Genomic DNA, 12,337 nt, shown 5'->3' with positions numbered 1-12,337 from the left:
GCTCTCTCTCTAAAATCAATCAATCAATCAATATATGTTTAAAAAAAAGAAATAGGTATCTATGTTATTATAATACTAGACTGTCTACTTTGACTTTCTATAAGATCTGTGAAGAGGAATGTGCTTGTTTTTATTTTTTATTGTCACATAACAAACTATCACACATTTAGCAGTTTAAAATATATAAATACCTTACCTCATGTTACTCATGCAGCAGCTCTGGGTGCATGTTATATGAGTCCTCAGCCCCAGGATACCATCAGGTTGCAATCAGTACTACCCAGGGCTGCAGTCTCATTACAGTCTTCCTCTTCTCAGCTTCCCTGTTGTTGGAACATGTTGTTGGAAGATTTCAATTCCCTGTGGTTGTTAGACTAAGGTCCCTGCTTTCTCGGTGAGTGTCAGCTGGTATCTGTGCTCAGCTACTAGAGACCACTAGCTATTCTCTGCCATTGATTTGGCCTTTCCACAACTTGGCAGTTTGATTCTTCAAGGCCAATAAGAGAGCCTTTCTCCAGTCAGCTGGGATAGAATTCTGTATGATATAATACAGTGTTATGACTCCCCCATGAGTTTCATCACATAACATAATTTTACTAAGGCAGTAGTTACCCATCAGGGTTGAGTTCCATCTATATTTAAGAGGAGGGGATCACACAGTGCATGTACATCAGGGGACCTTGCCGAACATCTTTGAATTCTGCCTACCACAGAATTCACATATAAAGGGATTTATAAAGAACACCAAAACTTACTGACCTTCAAAGATCTGACCCAGAAGTCCTAAGAGCACATCTCTAAATCTATCTGGCTACTTTCAGAAATGATACAAGTCACAAAATGATACTAAGTTGCAAAAATAATACATTGAACACTCCAGTTTTTACTAAAAATATGTTTTCCCAGATAAATATCCACTATGTTCCATATGTACTCCTGTGTTTGCAAGTGAAGTATTTTTTTTACTAATGCATTTCTATCCATCTATAGATTTGAAATATAATATCATTACTTCTTTTGATTTTACCTTCTTTGAGCTGAATAAAATGCAAAGTACTGGTTATATGATGCTTGCTGCTATGTACAATAATCTTCTAGTGCATTTATTAGATCTCTAAAGAGTCACCCTCTAAAAAATTACTGAATAATGAAAAGTCTAATAACTTGAAAAAAGCAATATTATTTTGTGAAAATGCAAATTTAATTAGAAAAGCCACACATTACCATAGAGCTAGATTATTTTAAAAGGTAGCTCATTTGTTAGAATTTTATGATATAGATTATGTAAGAATGATATTTTAAAATAATTTAAAAGGCTTTTTTGTTTCTTCTGCCTTTCTTTATACTGTTAAAATCAGAAGAGGGAAGAACATGAAAATTTGATACTTTTGCCTTGATTATTACCTTTCAATCATATAATAATATCATGCCAAGCTGTTATGAGCTAGTGCAGATCAAGGAAATAAAAGGACAGAATTATACATGACTACTAAAAATAAATTTTACAGGAATTAATCTTGAGATAAGTATAATTAAGTATAAACTACTTCTCTGTAAAGATAATTTGGGGGGGGCTTTTTTTCTTTCTTTTTTTCTTTCTTGGTTCTTACAAACTGATTTTCCTAGAAAGGAGTAATAATAAATAAGTTATTGTCATTAAAACTACATGGGCCTGGGTTGAGAATGTGTCTCTGTGGTAACCTTAGAAGCTGACTTTAATAACTTCATTTTTCTTTATTTTATTAAGGCCCAAGAGGGGAAGAGTCACCATAATTTCAATGAACACAATTACAGCCTCAAATTGTTTGATGACAAATTAATCCTATTATTAAAAGAAACTCTCATGGTAATTTTGATTGCTCATTATAATGTATGCTATACCTTGATTTGGCACTTTTCATTTACACTCTATGGTTTTCTCATGGCTTGGCATAAATGCAAGACAATGGCATAACTCAGTGTCTCAGATATTCTGGTGTAGTGTCTAATATCTCACAATATCACAATACACTGTGTGGTTTAATAGAACTCCTCTGTTCTTGCTTCATATCAGAGTCCTTAAGCAAAGTGAGGTTGAAATTTTAGTCACAAGGCTTCGAGATAAATCTAGTCTTTTAGCCCCTCTGCAATGTAGTTTCAAAATAACGTGACTTGCATCTTAATGACATATGTAAGAACCCAAAATTTAATTTTTTCTCTGTTTGAGGAATAATATTGATTTCAATAACTTCAAATTTAATGCAACCTCACACATTCTCACGTTATTTATTAACACCCCCAGACCATATTTCCCATGCTAAATTCAATATTTCATACATCAAATGACTAATGATTATTCTGACCTAAATATCAGTGATGCCTTACCATCAGTTATTCCTGTCAGGAATGTCCTCAGTAGACTTGGCAGAAAGAGTTGAAGAGACAGAAGTGTCTGAGGTATCCACATCACTCTATGCAGTGTCTATATTTTCCTTGGCTCTCTGACATGGTCCTCTAAGGACCTTTTGTGACCATGAGTACCATGGTACCTGCTCTTTACCAGACACTCTTCCTACCTTATCAGTATCTGTGTGGAAATTACATGTAGGATGAATGGAATCAGGATGGACAAGAATGGGATGACTTGAGCAGGGTGGGTCATGAGCAAGGGCAATGCTTTTCTTGGGCAGAAGACTTGCCTGAGAACACAGCTGCTAATGATAGCAGCTCTAGGCTGGCCATGAGCCATGTATTGTGCAAGCTGGATAGTCCACCTATGTAGAGCTGAACATCCACATTTTGTTGTTGGAAGAGTCTCTAAGAAACATGTTGAATATACAAATCCAAAGTCTAAATCATACAGATTTAATCTCAGTAGTAGAGGAGAAAGCACTGAAATTTGTATTTTAACAACCAACCCAATGTCTTTCAAGACCAGATATTCCAAACCATCAAACTGACTCAGGATAAGAGTTTAAAGATCATTGGCTCTCATGACACTCAGGGGTTCCAAGAGGAAGGGGAAAGTCTTTGAAAAGCCATATATCTGTTTCCTTTCTTTTTCCTGGGGAAAAAGCTAGAAAAAAACAGCTGAAACTCCTCGTGAAGCTAATTCATGACTAGGAACCTGAAAAGTTTTAATGTTTCCAAAGTGTGCCTGGTCCCAAGAAAAGAATATTTAGTTTTGTAGTAATCAAACTGAAGAAGTTTAAATATTTCAACTTTCTGGAACTAGGCTCTTAATCCTTATATAATACTTTCAAATATATATTTAGAAAATATAGTATCTATGGAATTAAGGGACTGAATTTTTAAGGTGGGTAAAAGTTTTCTAAACAGTATGCTTTCTGGAACCTCTGGGCCACTATTTTAAACAGTCTTTGTGATGGGAAGTAATTGTAGCATCCAAATATAGATTTTAATTTGTACGAGACACTGCTATATGCATTATGTCACTGCTTTTTATTTTGTCTAAAACCCTTTTTGGGAAAAGAGCTATGATACTTCAGGATGTGTTGAGGATGTTAGTCCCAAGTGACCACTATATTACCGTACCTAATATAAGAAATCCATGACAATTCATGGCATTACATAATCATATATTTATATAAAATTTAAAGTACTACTTAAATTATTTGAAAGTGACTTCATGTTCCAACAAGATCAATGACATTTATATTGTGACTTCTTGGTTTAAGTTTTCATTATTGCAAACCTCCTGAATCAGCACTCTATATCCCTAAAATTAATATTTCCCAAATTCTTCTAATCTTCAGAACAATCCTGAAGTGTCATTATGATTATCCTATTTGGTGCATGTGAAAGATAATCTTAAGAAAGCAAGTAGTTTCCCATAGTCACATACAACCGGTGCTAATGCAGTCTATCATTTGAACAGAGGTCTGTTCTAACCTTACCCATAGTCTTCCCACTACTTGTCCGGTGAGAAGGAAGCTTGATTTTACAAATAATAAAAGATTGCACAGAGAGAAATATGTAAATAGAGTGGAAGATAGAGATGGAAATACTGTGTAAATATGATACAATTATATAAGAGCAAGACTGTAGTTAAAGCTCAATAAAGAATAAATACATAAATGATATACTTTTAGTTTCTATGTTGTATCCAGTACTCTACTAGAAGCCAGGAGAGTAAGACAGTTTTTAATTCCAAAGGAGTGAATAAGTAATCTAATGATAATTTTTTTGATAAATGTCCAATGTGGAGTATAGATACCCTATGTTCCTAAACTAAAACAATTAAAGGGGTAGTCAAAGCCCACCTTTATGAGTGGGTGAAAATCTCTGTACTGTGTTCAGGTTATCTGGTTGGGTCTTATCTTGCCCCTGAATGTTATGGATTATCATGATAAATTGTGAAGATATTTTTCCTTTCTCTATATCTCTAATCTCAAAATGAGACTTTGTAACTCCTCCTATTAAGAGCTGGCATCTTTCTTACCCCATGAATATAGGTGGCTTTAAAGTTTGTTTTGGCCAAAGTGACAGTAGCAAACATGAGGGAGAGCAGCCTTGAAAATTGCTTGTGCATTAAGCTTGCCGTCTGGCTGCCTATGGAACTCTGATGCCCTGTGAACAAGCCCAGACAAGCCAGCTGGAGAATAACACATGAGAGAGACCTCATCTATTCCAGCTTTCCCAGACAAGACGCCATAAACCAGCCAGCTCAGCTATTACCCTCTAGCTGACAGCAGATGTATGAATGATGGGGCCTGGATCAGAACAACTACCCACCTGAGACTAGTCCAAATTGCTGACCTGCAAAATCATGAGTGAAATAAATGGTTGTTGTTTTAAGCCTTAAATTTTGTGATAGTTGGTTACACAGGACTAGATAACTGATACAGATGAAAAATAGACATGCAGCCCCTCTCAGCATAGGTATTGACCATGACAGGGAAGGCAAAATAGCAACTGGAGGGCAGGGGGGAAGAAAGAATGATTTTTACATGTGATGATTGACAGTAGAAGGAGGCAAAAAGTTCAGATAGCTCTTCCTGATAAATTCTATTATCTACATGAAATGGGAGGTTGGGTCTTTGGAGAATCAGGTGATGAGATAGTGAACTAGATGAGAATGATAAAAGTTTGAAATATACTTCGTGGAAAAGGGAGAGATGACAAGGGACTCTTGAAAATGCTTAATGTCTTACTGAATTTGGAGACTCTAAAACTGTTGGGGGATCTGTTACAGATTAACATGAGCCAATCCCTAGAAGTATTGCACTTTTGAAGTCCCAGAGAAAATTAAAGGAAGACACATGGCATACAGCTAGCAGAATCTAGAGATTTTATTTCAGCAAATATTATACCCTTAAGCAATTGAATTCAATCAAATACTGACTCCAAATTTGGCTCAGAGAAAGAAACTTTTAAAATGATTTCATAAACCAAAACCTAGGCTCCTATCAATTCTTCCCTGAGAATAGACATCAAATCACCCACAGACAAATGGGGAGGAATTATGAGGAGATATTATTAGTTGAGACTGTTCTTGAGATGTTTCGGAATACTTATGGCCCAATAACTCTATAATATTCCAAATAGGGCAGAACCAGACACTCACAGCCAAACACAATCATTCTCAGATAATGTTCTAGCAGGCATTTTAAACTAGTATTATTGTCCTTCAAATATACATGATTCTGCAGCTGATAATAAGAATCTTTTTACTATGAATATTATAACTCAACTTCCTGGGAATAAAAGGAAGCTAATTTTATAAATCTCTGACTATTCTGCCTGAAGGATGAGCTAACAGCTCTTCTCCCACAACACAGGATCAAAAAAGTTTCCTGAATTTTTAGACCTCCTTTACTTACAGTGCAGGATATGTAAATTTTGTTAACATTATAACCCATCATCTGTCTCCTTTCTTCCTCTTTCTCTTCCTTACTTCTTCCTTCCCTCCCTCCTTTCTGCATTCTTCAAAGTTTATTTAATGCTTCTATGTGACTAGGAGTGATCTTTTGCTAATAGTTTAAGTGCAATTAGGAAACATTACCCCATACCTTAAGTTCATCTCAGTCATTCCTTGCAACATTATTCTGCTTTAATTCCTTCATGAAAATCAAATTCACAAGAACAGCATTTGCACAGTGGAAAACATTAGAAGAGTTTGCTATTATTAGCAGAACATATCACTACTTGATACTAATTTTAATTAGTTAGTTGGTTTGATATTTATTAGTCACTTTGAAAACTAGAATAAGAGCCTAATAAGATCAGGGAACTTTTCTGTCTTACTCATTGCTGTCCCCTATGCTTTAAAACAATGTCTAGTATATATTAGATGCTTCATAATTATTTGTTGAAGGAATAAATGCCACAAAAGTCCTCACAGGCTTATGGTAAATCATGAAATATAGCAATGTATGAAATTCTAAAAAGGAAGTGCTTTTAAAGAACAGAAAAAAAGATAATGGAGTTTCTTACTTTGAGAAGGAAGATATGTAAAATATTTTCTAGGAGTTGACTTCTGAGTTTAATCTTGAACAGAGAGGAAAAATTGCATAGCATGTAGATATTTGTACTTTATAAACTATGGATGAAATTCTAAAAGCAGATTTTCAGCAATAATAGCACTCTTGTAATAAAGACTCTAAATTGTCATAATTTTTTTTAAAAACCTACATTCTACTTTATATGCTATCCAGTCATAGTAAAACATCTATGTGAGTTGAAAATATAGTACTCGTTATTTATTGAATGTTTACTGTGTCTCAGATATTTGCTAAGGGCTTTGCATAAGTTAAGGAATTTAATCTTTATAATAGCTTTCAATTTTATGACAGTAATATTTTAATTATTATTATTAAACATTTGGTTGCAGTTTCTCAAGCATGGCATTTTGTCATTACTGTCTTTTTATTTATTGTTTCCCGTGTCAAGAATGCTTTTCTCCTATATATTCTCATATTTAGCTTCCTCAATATATTCAAGGCTTGGCTCAGAATACTGCATCAGAGCTTATTTCCATTTACCCCATCCATTGCAACATGCCTATTGTTATTTTTCTGCCATAACTCATCATCCTATGATATGTAATATAAAACAAATGGAAGCTGGAACTTTCTCTTTCTTGTTCAGTTCTGTTTCTTCAGCAACTACATCAGTGATCACCGTAATAGTAGATGGTCAATAAGTGATTTAAAGGTTGAATGACATTTTAATAAAACAGATAGGAGATCAGCCCCAGTGGCCCAGTGGTTTAGCATCACCTTCGGCCCAGGGCGTGATCCTGGAGACCCGGGATTGAGTCCCATGTGAGGCTCCCTGCTTGGACCCTGCTTCTCCCTCTGCCTGTGTCTCTGCCTCTCTCTTTCTCTGTGTCTCTCATGAATAAATAAATAAAATCTTAAAAAAAAAAAAGATAGGATTTGGATTCAGGACAGTTTGAATTTTGATGCTTACTTTTAACTACCTGTTACTGAAAATATTTAATCACTCCCCTTCTTTTAGTCATTTACTGACCTGCCAATGTCTATATTTATACTCTCCACATTTCTCTACTGCAGTGGACTTGGTGTTCTTCTCACCAATAATTATGCTCTGAATTATTAGATCTGTCTCATTCTCATGGACTTTACTTACAGAGCTATCCATTATCTGTGATATTATCAAGTAGAATTTTTCTCTCTCTATTGATCATTATCATTGACCTGCAAACATGGTCTAGCATTTAATTAAATAGCCTTCAATAGTTCATCTTACTCCAGTTATCTAGCCATTTGTCTAATTTCCTTCAAATCAAAAATTTTCTTTATAAACACCTCTACCTGAAATGATATACTATCAATTCCACTTAACTGCCAAGAGAGAAGTCACTGACAGTCTTCTTGTTGCCTGTCCTTATGCTCTAGGCCTTGTTTTTTTTTTTTTTCTTTTTTTTTAATATTTTTTTCTTTATTTATTTATGATAGTCACACACAGAGAGAGAGAGAGAGAGAGAGAGAGGCAGAGGGAGAAGCAGGCTCCATGCACCGGGAGCCCGACGTGGGATTCGATCCCCGGTCTCCAGGATCGCGCCCTGGGCCAAAGGCAGGCGCCAAACCGCTGCGCCACCCAGGGATCCCTGCTCTAGGCCTTGTATCTTCAGGTATTTATCACAAAAAAAAAAAAAAAAAAAAAAAAAAAATCACAATTTCTTTGTTAACACACTTTAGTGTTTCCGCTACTATGATACCACACTTTTCTGAATGATTTTTCTCTTGTCTAAGTGACCACTCTGTCAATACCCTTCATGTGCTCTACTGCATAATTCAAGCATGGACTTCTGCTTTTTTATTCTGCTTATACCATCTCTCTAGGACATTTTATTTATTCCTAAAGCTGTACATTCTGATGTTGATATTGATTTTTCCCACATTAATATTTCTAGTAATGACCTCTCTAGACTCATGCATTTGCCTCCCTGCCTGAGATATTGGAGGTCTAAAGAGCATATAAAACTAAATACAGTAAAAAATAATTAGTGATCATCACCACAATCTGGTTTTGCCTCATCTCCTATATGGTAGCAAATGGCAACACTATTTAGTTTTTTAAGCTAAAAACTAGTAATGTTCCTTAATTTGTTGTATGTGCTGAACCTCTACAATTAATCCATCAGAAATCCCTGATCTTTCTCCCAAAACATGTTTGAATATCTTCCCATTCTTCTCTTTCCATTGATATTACATCTATTGCAAACAGGTACTTCATAATCTACTTGCTTTAACTTGTATGTTCAGTTCAGAAATCTAGATTCTCTACTTCAAGTTGTTCCTATTTATTTTTAACAAGAGTTAGTTAATTTTATCTACAGAATCCACATATTTTACAGATAAAGGATATCTCTTAGGTCTCAGTAGCAAGGAGAAAATTCAGACCCTGCTGGGACCATAACAAGGAAATAGAAAGTTCAAAATCAAGGCCCCTCATTGCTGCTTTCTGGGTGTCAGCTCCTCCTTCTACTCCCATGCTAGACGAAGCACATTGACCAAGCTTGACTCTTTTAAACACATCCCTCAACCCCCAAGTTTCTATCACCTTAAAAATTCAGTGCTCTTAGTGAGCTATTTAAAGTAGCTAAAACCAATTTCTCAAATTTAGGAAAAAATAATCTGATTAGCTTCTCTTAAAACAGACATCCGAGCAGCCCGGGTGGTGCAGCAGTTTAGCGCCGCCTGCAGCCCGGGGTGTGATCCTGGAGACCTAGGATCCAGTCCCACATCAGGCTTCCTGCATGGAGCCTGCTTCTCCCTCTGCCTGTGTCTCTGCCTCTCTCTCGCTCTCTCTGAATGAATAAATAAATAAATCTTAAAAAAAAAAAAAAATCAGACACCCACCAAGTCCCTTGGCTAAAAAATTTTAACCCTCTATAAGAGAGTAAGGGAGTATCCTTTCTGAAAATGAAATGTCAACAGTCTTTCAAAAGGCATGGAGGTAACTAAGAAATTTAAAAAAAAAAAGGCATTTTAATTTTGTTTATTTTTATTTTTTTAATGATGACTACTATTTATTGAGATCTAGCATTTATTTTTTTTTATTTTTTATTTTTTTTTATTTATTTATGATAGTCACAGAGAGAGAAAGAGAGGGAGGCAGAGACATAGGCAGAGGGAGAAGCAGGCTCCATGCACCGGAAGCCCGATGTGGGATTCGATCCCGGGCCCAGGATCGCGCCCTGGGCCAAAGGCAGGCGCCAAACCGCTGCGCCACCCACCCCGGCATTTTAAATTCTGAAACTCCTAATACAAGGGGAAAAAAATTACAAGAATGTGAACTAGGGAAGGGAATCAGCTAGAGGCCAGAAGTCTTGAGAAAAGTCTTAAAGATGTAGTTTGGATTAAACTAGATTGAAGATAGGCTCAGATGATGGATTTAAGCTTTGCTCATCTGGGAAAAGGAAGTACTGCTGAAGATTAAGAAGGGACCACTCTGGAGACAATGCCTGGGTGGTTCAGTAAAGAGTATCTGCTTTTGGTTTGATGTGTAATCCTGTGGTCCTGGGATGGAGGCCCATCAGTCTCCCTGCAGAGAGCCTGCTTCTCCCTCTGCCTATATCTGTGTCCCTCTCTGTGTGTGTCTAATAAATAAATAAATAAATAAATAAATAAATAAATAAATAAATAATAAAATCTTTAAAAAAGAAAAATAAATAATAAAAAAAGAGACCCTCTGGAAAGGAAAAATGTTCAATAATGGAATCCTATCAGGAAGGCCACATAATGGAGTCAATACTCAGTGATGAGGCATATGTGGTACCTGATAGCTATATATTCATTACTTGCTGCAGATTAATACCACTCAAAGCAGAGACACTTAAAAACAAAAATAAATAAAAATAAACTTAAAAAAAAAAAAAAAGGAAGGAAAGCAGATACAATGAGATTGTGCCTGGTTTGTAAAAGAAAAAAGAAGTAGACCATGACATCCCTTGACCGAGCTTGTGGGCGGCTCACAGTCATAACTTGTACCTTGAACAGAAGCCAGACTCAAAACTAGATAGAAAATAACAAATGCCAATATAATAATACCTTAAAAATACCATAAGGAAAAAATATATTAAGGATTTCTTTGTTCAAGGTTACCTATTCCATCTATTCTTGCCATCTAATTGATAGAAGATGAAAATTATAATATGTTTATCCTTACCATCCAGTCAGCTTTAAATTTTGATAAAGGATCTATAGATATTGAAGGCCACCAAGGCCCAAATGGATTTTTTCATTTTAAATGGTGAGAACAATTTCTTCTGAATGATGGAACTTTGAAAAAATTCTTCAATATGAGTCAAACACTAAACTTCTGGTGAAATTGAGGCTTTTATTTGAAAAATAATTGTAATCAGAGGCAAAAGCAAAAATTTAACAGGATTTTTAAAATAGAATCATTGTGGACTTGGCATGATTAAAAAAAAAAGCCCAAAAACCCAATATCTGCTGATAAAATAGCAGATCCAATTGATAAGGAAATGGTCTAAAGCAAACTTAAATAAACAAAGTAAGATAAGGAGAGATGATAAAGAGGTTAATGCTTTAGTAGGGTAAGTTTATCGGGTGAGGGAGCTTAATATAATTAAACTTAAAAGAGCATCACTAAAATAAATAAATAAAAATGGTATTTTGTGGAGGAATATCAACAGATTTCCCTGAGATGTATAAGAGTAAAATGATTGATATTTAAGATGATTTAACATAAAGATATTAGAGGACAAAAATAAATCAGTTGTATGCATGGATAATTATCCTTTCTTAAAAGAAGACAAAAATATTATAAATGCAGGGCAGCCCAGGTGGGTCAGCAGCTTAGCGCTGCCTTCAGCCCAGGGCATGATCCCGGAGTCCTGGGATTGAGTCCCACATCGGGCTCCCTGCATGGAGACTGCTTCTCTCTCTGCCTGTGTCTCTGCCTCTCTCTCTCTCTCTCTCTATGTGCTTCTCATTAATAAATAAATAAAATCTTTAAAAAAATATTATAAATGCAGTAACCAGATATAATGAAACAAACAACCAAAAAATAGTAAGTCAACCAAAATCCTGTCTCTTAGATCTGTGGTAATTTTTTTTCTTCATGAAAGTGAATATCTTCTTCAGTTAGTGAGAACAGGTACAATGTAGGTCTTCTATAAAAGCCAAGTACCTTGACACAAAATTTTGGAAAGTGGGAGTACCTATCTTGTTAATTTAAAAAGCCACAAGATAGAGCAAAATTGGTAAGAGATAGGAAAATGATAGATTAATTTTGGAATTTTTTTTTTAATTTTTATTTATTTATGATAGTCACAGAGAGAGAGAGAGAGAGAGAGAGAGGCAGAGACATAGGCAGAGGGAGAAGCAGGCTCCATGCACCGGGAGCCCGATGTGGGATTCGATCCTGGGTCTCCAGAATCGCGCCCTGGGCCAAAGGCAGGCGCCAAACCGCTGCGCCACCCAGGGATCCCCTAATTTTGGAATTTTTTAATTTAAAATTTTCTTAGGGGATCCCTGGGTGGCGCAGCGGTTTGGCGCCTGCCTTTGGCCCAGGGCGCGATCCTGGAGACCCGGGATCGAATCCCACGTCAGGCTCCCGGTGCATGGAGCCTGCTTCTCCCTCTGCCTATGTCTCTGCCTCTCTCTCTCTCACTGCGTGCCTATCATAAAAAAAAAAAAAATAAAAATAAAATAAAATAAAATTTTCTTAGTAATTAACTTAGATAAATATACCCTTGTGTTATTTAAACTATTACTTTTGGAATTAGTAAAAAGATTGTCAATAATAAACACAAAGACATGATAGTTTCTTCGGAAAAAAAAAAAAAAGGCAAGTATATGCATGATACAAGACTACAAACTAAAGTAGTCTATTCATATGA

Source organism: Canis lupus, chromosome 17, assembly GCF_048164855.1.
Source record: "Canis lupus baileyi chromosome 17, mCanLup2.hap1, whole genome shotgun sequence".
NCBI lineage: Eukaryota > Metazoa > Chordata > Mammalia > Carnivora > Canidae > Canis > Canis lupus.
This window is presented reverse-complemented; position numbering follows the sequence as displayed.